Consider the following 12,286-nt stretch of genomic DNA (forward strand, 5'->3'; position numbering starts at 1 on the left):
ACATTTCTCCCCAGGCCTGCTGAAAATGGGCTCTGTCCAAGTCAGACTTTCTCGGTAAACAAATGTTAAATAAATATATATCATCATAGAATTGTGTTCATAGATCTGTGGATATACTGAAGATTATAGGAGAAGTCAGCATGGGAAGGAGTTACTAAAAAAGTGAAGGAATAGAATAAAGTGTAACGAGATTTGAGATAAGCCATAAATAATAAATTAGTGCTTTAGTTTGATATTTTACAAATAAATGTGAAAGAGATCAATAAATAACAAGAGCACGTAGAGAAGGAATTTGAGGGACTTCAGGAGACTGTGGAATGGAGACATAATGAGTTATGTTCTCCCATATGTACTACAAGCCAGTAGTAATGACCGGTACATCATCATCATCATTATAATCATCCCCCTTTTTCCCATTTCTACATGGGGTTGGGGGAGTCATGTCAACTGTAGCCCTCTCTAGATTCAATGCCACTACCCTACTTTTTTTGACATGCCTGACTCTTCTGCCACATAATCCTAGATTCAATGCCACTACCCTACCTTTTTTGACATGCTTGACTCTTCTGCCACATAATCAGTCCATCTCTTTGCTGAATGCCATTGTTCCTAGTTGCCTTCTTCCTGTCTGTCCCAAACCATCTTCACCAGCTTGTCTTCTGCATTTATGCACATGTGCCTGAACAACTGTAATCAGTTCTTTTTATCTTTCTCTGTCACTGTTGCTACTTTGCCTTCTGCCTTGATGTCTTCATTTTTTCATCTGTCCTACAGTAACATCTGACCACCCATCTTAGGCACTTCATCCCCATCACCTCTAGCTTCCTCAGCTGCTTGGACTTCACTGACACTATGTTTTAGACCTAACCTTTCAGCTTCTTTGGCATTCTTCTGTCATACACTACTCCTGACACTCTGTGCCAGTTGGCTGCAGCTCCTCTGATTCTAGCTTTGACCACCTCCTGCAGGCTTCCTACCCCTCAACCACCCCTCCCAGGTACTTGAAGCTGTTAACCCGTTCCACTATTTTCTCTTCTATCTAAGTTCTCAGTTTCTTCTGATTTTCCCCTATTTGTTGCCATTACAACTGTCTTATCTGTATTCAGTTCCATTATCTGTGCCTTCAGTTTTGCATTCTATTCACCTATCTTTTGCCGAAGTTCTTATTTAGAGTCTGTCATTAATGCCACATCATCTGGGTGCAGCAGCTTTGTTGATCTGCCCCATCTGACCAGTTTGATAGTAGTGGTGCTTGTACAACACTGGATAAACTGTGCAGTCCCTCCTTGGAAATGTCAGTGGTGTTAAAAGCATGAAATATGGTGACATATGCCTCCAACACATGATTGAGTCTAGAAAGGAGAGCAACATTTCTAGATTTCTTGTTCCTATTTATGCCCTGGCAAAGATCATGAAAATGATTCTATGAGTTGGGGTAGCAAAGTAATAAATATTTGCTGTCTTGTAGATGAGCAGTGTCAAGGCTTTTTCCAGAAACAGTAGATGGCCTACCAGCTCAGCCCGATTCTAATTTGAGAAGGTCAACAATTAAGTGTAACCTGATAACTTACTATGTATGGTCTAAACTGACAAAATCTGTTGACACCACACTTAGGACCACTTTTTCAGACGTGCAAAGTATAACTTTTTAAAATAAATCAGAATTTGCAGAACAAACCAACCAATAAACCAGTTACAAGTGGCGTCCCACAAGGCTCAGTCCTGGGACCTCTCTTGTTTGGTATATATTTCTCGGAGGTACAGGCCAACACGGAAGGACTGTGGCTGACCAAGTTCGCAGATGACTGCAAACTGGGTGCCATAATCGACTCTCCAGCTGACACAAGCATCCTCCAAAAGGGCCTCATAGAAACAGACAACTGGTGCCAGAGCCATGGCCTCAAGCTAAACGCCAAAAAGTGTATAGTCATCCCCTTTGGCAAAACAAAGTGCCACAAATTACCACATAGGTGGTAATCCATTAAGTACAGAAGAAGTCATTAGGGACCTGGGGACCCAAGTTGATAGCAATCTCTCATTTGACAACCACGTGGCCAAAGTGGTTAGAAAAACATTTTATATAGCCCACCTAATCATGAAGGGATTCACATCTAGATTAGGGGAGGTCATCGTGCCTCTTTACTCATCCCTCATCAGGCCCATAATCAAGTACAATGCCCATTTTGGGATGTACCTTACCAAACACCTGCAGCAACTGGAAAGACCCCAAAAGTACCTCACCAAGAGGATCAAAGGGCTCAAACAGATGCCATATGCTGCCCGGTTAAAGAAACTCCAGCTCTACTCAATGGCATACCACCTGCTCAGAGGTGACCTGTGCCTGACATATAAGGCCATGTCCAACCCGGAATTAAGGGACATGCTGCACCTCAAAAAATCCAAATCCCATCGAGCTACACGCTCGAGAGACTTGAACCTCAGCACTGAAATAAATAGGACATGCTGGAAGGACAGATTCATAACCCAGAGGCTCCCTTCACTATGGAATAAAATCCCAGTCCAGGTTAGGCAGAGTCCCTCATTGACTCTCTTCAAGAGGAATCTTGATGAGTGGATGGGAGATCATAGGTTTACCCCGGGTATCACTTCTGTGTCACTGTTAGACAGAGGCACAGTATACTAACCTCGAAAAAGGGCATAGCAAAATTAATTTAAAATGGGTGGCGAAAGCCAAACATACTCTGGCTAGGCTTATAAATGCCCTAGGGCAGATAGCCTAGTATGAACCTATGAACCTATGAAACGATCATTACTCAGGCCCTTTGATGAAGATTTTTCGATCATTTATTCACAGATTAAGATGGTTTCGAAAAGAATTACAGTTCTCTGCAACATGTAATGATATTTAAAAAAATATTTCTGGTCATATCTCACATTTTTTCCACAGGATGCAATTGCTTACAAAAGGACTCCATTCAAAAAGGGGGATGTGGTACTCCTGACAGTAACATACAGAAAATAAGTGCAGAAGTAGAAAGGCCAACAGATGGGACCAAAAATTACGGGATGGACAGGGAATTCCTAAATAAAAGGACTTGGTGGTTGCCTGGGTCAAAAGAAAGACAGACTGCAATAATGAAAGTGAGAGGCAGTTTTAAAAAGGTTACCACAATCCTCAGATGAACTCACTAGACCATAAAACTGACTTGATTTGACTCCCTTAGACATCTCATTGTTCATCTACATGTTTCTGTGCTGTCAAGACCATCAACTATGATTTCTCTGCCACTTTGTAGGCGTGATGAAAGGGCCAGTGTTGTGGAGCTAAGCTGCCTGAAAATGGTCATTGTTGATCAATGCCCTATCCTTGTAAACAAACAAACAAATAAATGGCCAATGCTAAACCCCAAGGGATTGTGGTTAAACTCATAAGTTAAACTTGGGTAAACTCCCCTTTAAAATCAGAAAGCTTGGTTCATCAGAGGTGGTCTGAAACTACTGCTGCTTACTTTTAAACCAGATTATTTATTTATTTATTTGACATTTGTTAATCAGGTTGGTCCAGCTGAGCACAAGACAATTTTCAGTGGAGATCTGTGGAGAAAAACTCCAAAAAAAGTTAAAAACAATTGAAGTAGTAGTTAAACAAATTTTTCAAAAATTAGTAAAATACAGGTAAACACAGGAAAACAGCAGAGGGATATGTCAAGATTCAACAGTACAAAATTGTCAAGATGTAGCATTAAAGCATTGTTAACACCATTGGTGTTAGCTACAAGTAAGGAAAAGCTGATAAAGTAAAACATAGTAACCAAACTACAAGTTCATGCGACCTAAGAAAAAAGAGCTACATAGATCAGCTTAAATTTGTTAACAGTGTTTCTAGGAAAAAGTTGTAGAAAAATTAGGAGAGAGAGGAGGAAGAATTTTTTTTGTTGGGTCATGACAGGTCCATGTCCAAGACTCTGACAGAAAGTGTTTCAGTTCTTTTCTGAAACAATTGGAATGTGTAATGCATTGATGTGGAGTGGGAGTTTGTTCCATGTGTGAGATACTGAGTATTTGTATAACCTTGCTAAACTGGGATACACCACATATGCTCCTTTTTTATCAGTTTGATTTGATTTTAAATTTATTTCCTAACTGAGTGAGATAACCTTTTTCTACCACAAGGGCAAATACGAATGCAGTTCATCTATGTAGACATGTCACAGCAATCTGTTCCCCTACATAATGCCCCAGTCAGACTTGTTATAGCATATAATATATGTATCTTGCTAGGCACATTAAATAAAAATAAAGCAGAGAATCATTGGTCTCAAAAACTTTATCTACCAGGAGAGACTGGAGTCCTTTTCATTTTGCTCTGTGTCATAAAGGCTCTTAATGGTACAGCATTGGCTAGCTTATCATGCATTTAAGGATCCAGTTTTCCTTAATGTCGTCTTCAACAAATAAAATAGTGCAACTAATACCAGAACCAGATATCTCAACCATATTCTACGAATAAATAAAGAAATGTAGATGGAAAGATAGGGCCACTTCCCAGTGCTTCCTTTTGATTTGGAATAAGCTCGCCTGCATGTCGAGCAATGGGAATCCTTGTCTTCCTTCAAACGTAGCCTAAACAACTGGATGAGTGCCCGTAAATTTGCCTCTGGACTTACATGTGCCTCCCTCTTTGCAAAATGTCACAAAGCATGAGGTAATTGTTGGCAAGGCATTCATAACCTTTGTTCAGACTTGCCTTGTATAGCGTATGATCTTGCAGTCCTACGGTTAATTAAGTTAGCGTGCTTTGAAGTGGTGAGAAGAACAATGAGCGCTCTAAGAAATCAAGAAGGACACGAAGAAAGCACGAAGCGTCCATAAACAGTTATCAAAAGTCAGGACTGAACTCAGTCCTGTGCAAAACAAACCTTAACTACTGCACTGCCATGCCACCCAGAGGGATTGAATGATTTGCTCTAGTCCTAGATAAGTATTAACGTATTTGTCTATTATAAAATTAATATCTTTTAAGCCTGGCATGTTTATTTTAAGTTAAGATGACAAAACAATAACCACAGAGCCAGCGGTATCCTTCTCCATGTATAGTTCCAGAAGCAGAGAATATTAACAACAGTAAATAAGTCACATATAAAATCATGGCATTTTCAGCATATACAAACAATTATTAACAACTTTCAATGAAAAGTGAACATTGCAAAATGGGTTTAAGGTACAGAAGGTCACAAATATATTTAGCATATGTACTGACAAATATGTACTATAACCTAAACAAACCTATGAATTGTTGCAAGGGACAAGGGAAGCTTTCACCGCTGTCAATGAAAGTTTTGTTTTTGTTGGTTTGTTTTTACTTTATTTTAAAAAATGGCTGTGGTTAAGATATTGTTGCTGTTAGTTATGTAATATTAAACATACTAAGACTTATATAAAATTTTAGAAATTCTTTCTACTCTAATCTAAGAGAAACATATCATGCACCCAAAGATACTCACATCAGATTTTCTTTTTGCATATTATTAATCAAATGGAAAGGTTTTGGTGATTACAATAGTTTTAGATATCCTTGACCCACCAATTTTGATGAACATCCTTATTAAAGCACAACTGATAATAAACAGTGTAGTGTCTATGTACCGTGGCTGACCGAAATCTTATTAATGATTTACAGTTGCTCGTATTAGTTTTAACTGTAATGTCAACAACCAAGGCAAATAAACTATGTGGCAAACACAGACTATATGGATATAAATGTTGAGTACAAAATACAGTATTTTGCTCAAAAATTAGACTACTGAGAGATTGGTGCAGATTCAGTCCAGAAAGATGATAGCTAATGCCTGTGCCCAGTAAACATTTACCTTGGACTTGGTCTTAGAACGTGCCTCTGTACAGTACAGCCAAGAAATATGTGGTACAATGTTAAAGATGAAACTAAAAATAAACTATAAATATCAGAAAAATATATACATAAAATGACCCAGGGACTTACTTTCTGAACAGCTTCAGCCTTGTTTCAATTATGTTGATATTGGCAGAGGATATGTAAAAGTAAGCAAGCCTTGTGTCAGATGTATTGTGTATGTAATGTTTTTTTGGCAGCTCTTAACAGGTAAAGACTGCCAACTTCAGTCATCAGGCTTGTCTTTTGATATGTAAATACATTTACTCTTCTTAAATAAAGCAGAGCCTTGTCAGTGCAAGTAGAAAATGGTAAATATTTCTCAAGATAGATGTAGGCACTCTACTCTTAAATCACTGTGTTCCTGTTCTACAGTTCTAAACCTCTTGAAAGGATGTTCCCTCATTTTCTCTGAGCATTTTCAGCTACAAAATAGAGCTACACATTTATCCATCATTTTATTTCTGAATGATTTCAAGCAGCTCCTGTTCTGAACCTAGTCTGTTCTGCCCTTCTGTTACCATAACAAATGTAAACACAGCTCTCTACAAAATGCAGAACTAGATTAAGGTCAGATGTAAAACCTTATTAAATAATCCACAGGGAAGAAAAATAACTAAGCATTTAATGGCTAAGTAAGAAGCATAAAATAAGGATAGCTACAAGGCTATGTTAAGTATAGACCTAGAACACTGTTGAATCTTCTTGACTCAGCTTCAACTCTAAGACTACATGCAACGTTTCACATTTACTTGTGGCAAATCATGGCCTAGAGCCTGACCATGGTGTAGCTACTGCAGTGATTAAAATATGTAACCCTCGTCATAAATGGGATAGATAAGCACTTAATGGCTGAGATGATATTCCTTATTTTATATGAGAAACTATGCTAAATTCCTTAACAGATTAGCTGGCATAGGCATTCATTCACATTGCCATCTATAGATCCTTGGCCCCAGTTATTTTAGCCTTATCATTTTCTCCATCTAGCTATAGAATCCGTATTCCACAAAATGCTGCCTTCTCATTACAAGAATACAACATACTGTCCCTTTCACATTTACTACGTCTGTGCCTCTTTTAGTGGTAATCATGTCTGCAGTTGTAGGTTATGCTTTTTACCGTCTCATCTATCCATTCTACTTCTGCTCCTTAAAGAGCACATGACACCTTTCCAGACACTTTTATTTAATCATGTATTTCATAATTTGTTGATGATGAAGTTGCAACTTATACTGTAAAACTGGAAATTTATATTGTCCTTTTTCATACTTTATTTTCAGTTACCCACTCATGTAATTAATGTCAACATACTCAGCATGATGTCATGTGAGGATATTATCCCAGATTTTGCATATATTTATGAATCCCAGTCAATATTTAAAACTGCAAGAATATCACTAGGAAAACTAAAATTAGGAGGAAGAAGGTATGAGTTATGTCTGTGATGTCTGTACATTCAGAATGGTGTGCACTTAGGGGTCAGCCAATATCTGTTTAAGGCAGTTTATTTTTCAAATATATTGCTGACATTTTATCTTTACAGGTACACAGGTCTTCTATGGCTATAGTTAGCACAGAAATATAATAGCCTCCATAGTACTTTTATATTTGAGGTGACTGGGTAAACCAATACACAACCTTTCTTTTTCTATGCACCCAGTGAGATATCATATGGGGTAGGGTACCTCTCCAAGATCACTGGAGATGGCCATACTTGACAAAAAATAAAATTTAAATACATAAATAAATAAAACTCAGAAACATCTGTTTTCTGCATAACCCATATAAGTAGGGTAGTAAGCTTCCTTTGGGTCTATATTATCTTGCTGAAAGCTGTTTCCGGTGAATATGGCAAGATCGAACCTCAAACCATGAAAACCCACTAATGCAAATGGCTAGGTCACCGATTGTTTTCTAGGGAAAAAATCGGTGGACCAACTAAACACCACACACTATTTAAATTATTACAAAGTGGTATTCTTTGCCCTCCACACCCCCTAAATAAATATACAATTCCGAGATCAAACTACAGTTGGGTAAAGTGTAATTTCATGGCGACAGCCAACCAATTTTTTTTCCCTAGGGAAAAAAAAAAAAACGGTGACCGGGCCTGTTCGCGTTAGCGGGTTTTCGCGATTTGAAGTTCGATCTTGCCGTATTCACTGGAAATAGGTTTTGGCAAGATATTATAGACTCGCTTCCTTCCACTTTATTAAAAATAAAAAATTGTAGTATCCCTTGAAGTTTCAGAAAACCTAGTATGCAACCTATACAGGGTCAAAAACAAACCATGAAGAAACTTCGCAGTGGGGAGGGTGTGAAGTTCACTCCTTGAAATATGTTATGCACCTAGTTCACTAATAAAAATTTAACTTTAAAATATGTACTACAAGATAATAAACTAGTAGGTAGTCCACAGTTGAGTTAAAAATGGAATATCATTTATTGAAACACACAAAGAAGTGATCCTAGTATAATGAAAAGCATTCAAAACATTCATTACTTACATATAATCAGGTTATTTGGAGCAAGGGAGTGGTTACAGAGCGTGGTTCTGTTAATAGCAATAAACCCATTAAAATTATTCCTTTAACCAAGTCCCCCTCCTCCTTAACACCATAGTGTAATCTGAAACTGTGCTACCTTAGAACCGAAACTAAAAAGCTAGAGACAAACTAAAATATACAATATAAGAACAGCTTATTAACACTTTATATACTAATCTGAACTTTATTAATGAAGAAAATAATTAATAAATAAAATGAAGAAAATAACTAAAAAAATGACTAACTTACACAAGTATTAGAATAAGTATTAAAAAGTATTACGTTACAATCATCCTACTTTCTCCTGGATACCTCCATCCCCCAATTTTTTGCCTACTATATCGCTTTGCTCCATACTTACTGGTACCTGGAGCCTGCAGGGCACCTCATAAGGGGTTACTCAAGTTTGCCTTTACTGAATGAATACTTCTGTAAACAAACACCTCTTCTGTACTAGTAGAGGCTAATAATGTCTCGATAGAAATGCACTGTTTTTTAAAAGCTTAAGAAACATGTAGCAAAAAAAAGAAATCATCTCACGATTAGAGATTGCAAGTCCTTTTTCTGCAGATCTTTATGGTGGCCTGTTTTATAGGTTAGAAAAGAATGATGGAAGAGACTCGCCATCACTGTATTTTTATTCATCTGTAAATTCATATTTATAGTAGTTTTCAAGCAGATACAAAGTCAACAGCTGTCCTGTTCACAGATTATAGGTGTCAAGGGGGAATACCATTCTTCCATCCTAATCCTTGGCGCTGACCAAAACAAGCCCACATTCTTCTTAATGATGGACATATATCGTATGGTGACTTTGGACTGGTTGTGACTAAGCTAGTATGTTTACACATTTCACTGCTTTTGATGGGACATATAGCAGCTCTCTTCAACACCTATTCAGAATCAGGGTAGAATGACACTATGGCAGTTCGCAAGGTTAAGAGATGTGTCAGAAGATGCCAAAGACATTATTCGTAAAGTACATGATGCCAATGAACTTATTAGAACCTAGATTAAGGCTGGTAAAGACAGGGGGTAGTTCATGAAAATACACATCTGCAACAACTCTTTCCAACAAAACCAGATATTCAGTAGGAGAATTGCACACGTCCTTTTTGTGCAGGGAAGCCCTGGCATACCTACGATTTATTATAATCAAATCCAAGTCCACTGCACTTTATAGGAAATAAGACTTTTCCACTTTACAGTGACCTCTGTCAGTGAAAGCTGCTTTTATTTATTGTGTGAAATCAATATTTTTCAGAAACCACTTGTTTACACACCGAGTCATATGAGGGTACAAAAATGACAATGGAGTTTGTGGCAATCTTGGTGGGGGGTGACAAGTAAAATACAAATGGAATCAGCATTATGCATACATTTTTTCCTACAGGTCATGTCCTTTGGTTTCCGATGCAGATCTGTCTGTCCTGTAAAGTCATGCTACTTTCCATTCCCACAGCTGTGTTCCTCTCACACGACCATCTCAAAGTCTCTGTATCAAAACCACTGACTTCTAACCTTCTCACATTTTTTACCAAATCCTTTTGATTTGTCCTGCTTTTCTCCAGCGCATTACTTTCACTCACTTTTCCTTTACTTTGTTTATTTTGTTTTATATTATTATCTTAGTTTAGTTTTCTCCTACAGATTCCTACAGATTAACTTTTCAACATTTCTGTATTCATGAACTGGTGTATTAATTACGTCTAGCTGGAATCATTTTCAGTCTATTATGTTCTCACCATAGGATCGTAGGAGATTACTAGGCTATTGACTCAGTGGTCATTTTAAGCCTAACCGTTTCAATTCAATGTAATACTGTAGAGGTACTAGTCAATACCCAAGATTGCATTTAGTGATTACATCCTAAGAAAAAGGACAAGCTTTGCTAAGATGAACTCATTTAGATCTCAATCCTATGCAAAGCCAAAAAGTAAGTTTTCCTGAATTGCAAATGGCATGGCTCCAGCCCCAAAAGTTATACATTGCAAATTCATAGCTGCACAAACATGGAAGAAATAAAATAAAATTAATCATTGCTGGCACACAGTTAGAAAAAGCACTAGCAGTACTTTTTGTATGGAAAATATTGATCAGCGAGCTTAGTGAATATGCTGCATCTAATACCATCCACTACTAAAAGAATAAAAATACATATCGTGTTGCACTTCTGCTGATTATTTTTACTGTTTTTTTCATAAGAATCCTGTATTAATTGTTACATTTCTTGCATTTTAATAGAGCTTCGATGCTGAACTACTTCCACTGCTGTTATAGTACTTAATTACACTGTGTCTACTAGTTTTACAGAAGAGTTCTGTCTAGATTGTGTGGTTTCCCCTGCACTTGAGCTCTAAAAACAGTATTTTTACATTTATTGGGTTTTCTGACTGCACTCTTTTAGTAGAAGTATGCTGCAGCAAACCTATCTGAGTTGGAGGCTGCTGGCTGAAAGCTTACTGTGTGTTTTCCTGATTGATCTGTAGGCCTTGCTGTTATAAAAAATGTTTTTCTGATTCTATGTTAGCCCAGTGTTTGTGCTAGGCTGCTCTCCATATAGCAGCAGTTAGACACAAATGCTATCAAGTTAAAATTTCCCTTAGAATAACTATCTCTGCAACCTTCCCCAGTCTCCATGCTGCTCTAAGAGCATCTGAGTTGTGCACAGCATTCTACTCTCACCTAGAATGATACCACAATACAAACAGAAAATGACTGACTTCATTAACTGGCTTTGCTTCTGGTGTCATTCCAAGGGGATTCAATATTTGTCAGCCTGTGATGATATGATCGGCAGACCACTCTGCTTTTGCTAGAGATGGTCTACACCTGTCTCCACTAGGCTTTTAAATACTGGCCAAGGTACTAGCCACCCCCATAGTGAATTTTTAGGCAAGGCCAAACCAAAAGACCTACCAATTTAACAAATTATTCTAATGTCATGCTGAAGGTACTACTGCTCAGTGCTAGGAGTCTTAATATGAAACTGCACTTATTGGAAGCTCTCCTTGCCCTGGAGAAAGCTGACATCTGTGCAGTTACAGACACATGGTTCAAGGCTGCAAAAAGCACCCCAGCAGTGTAAGGCTGCAATGCGTATCACACTTTCAGACCACCTTCTGAAAAGAATAAAAGAAATGAAAGAAGGAGGTGTTTCCATTAACATAAAAAACAATCACACCTCTAGATTTGTCAAGCAGGATGACTCACTTGAGCTACTCCAAGTTTAGCTGACCATAGACAAAATCCCCAACTATATCATTGCTAACTACAGGTCCACAACCATGAACCATGAAAACCCACTCAGCAAACCTGAAGTTACTAGAATAATTTACCATTCAGCCCAACACGCTACTCATGGGAGAATTTAACTACCCCTCCATAAACTAGGAAACATACATGACCACTATCATGCAGGCTCAGAGATTCCTGGAATTTGCCAATGCAAATCCTTTGGAACAGCTGGTCTATACTCCCACTATGGGCTAAAATATCCTTGGCATAGTCATCACAAACATGGGGAGAGCATTGCACCCCCCCCCCCAGGCATAATGCTCTCATTGGTAAGATTGGATCATAAATCAGTTTCCTTTGAAATAAATGTAGGTATCAGACTTTCCCGATAATCAAATGTTAAATAAATAAATAAATAAAAATAACAGTAGAACCTCCATCAACCCTAAATAATTTAACCACAGTGTCCACACAGGCTTTGTACCAGTTGAGTGGAGGACAGCAACAGTCATCCCTCTGCACAAAGGGGGGACCATCAACAGACTCCGGAAACTACTGACCCATAAGTCTGACTAGTCTCATATGCAAGGATAATCATGGACCTGATTAACAATTATATAGGAAATCT

The sequence above is a fragment of the Protopterus annectens genome, chromosome 9.part0 (assembly GCF_019279795.1).
Source record: "Protopterus annectens isolate FY-2018-M chromosome 9.part0, PAN1.0, whole genome shotgun sequence".
NCBI classification, from domain to species: domain Eukaryota; kingdom Metazoa; phylum Chordata; order Ceratodontiformes; family Protopteridae; genus Protopterus; species Protopterus annectens.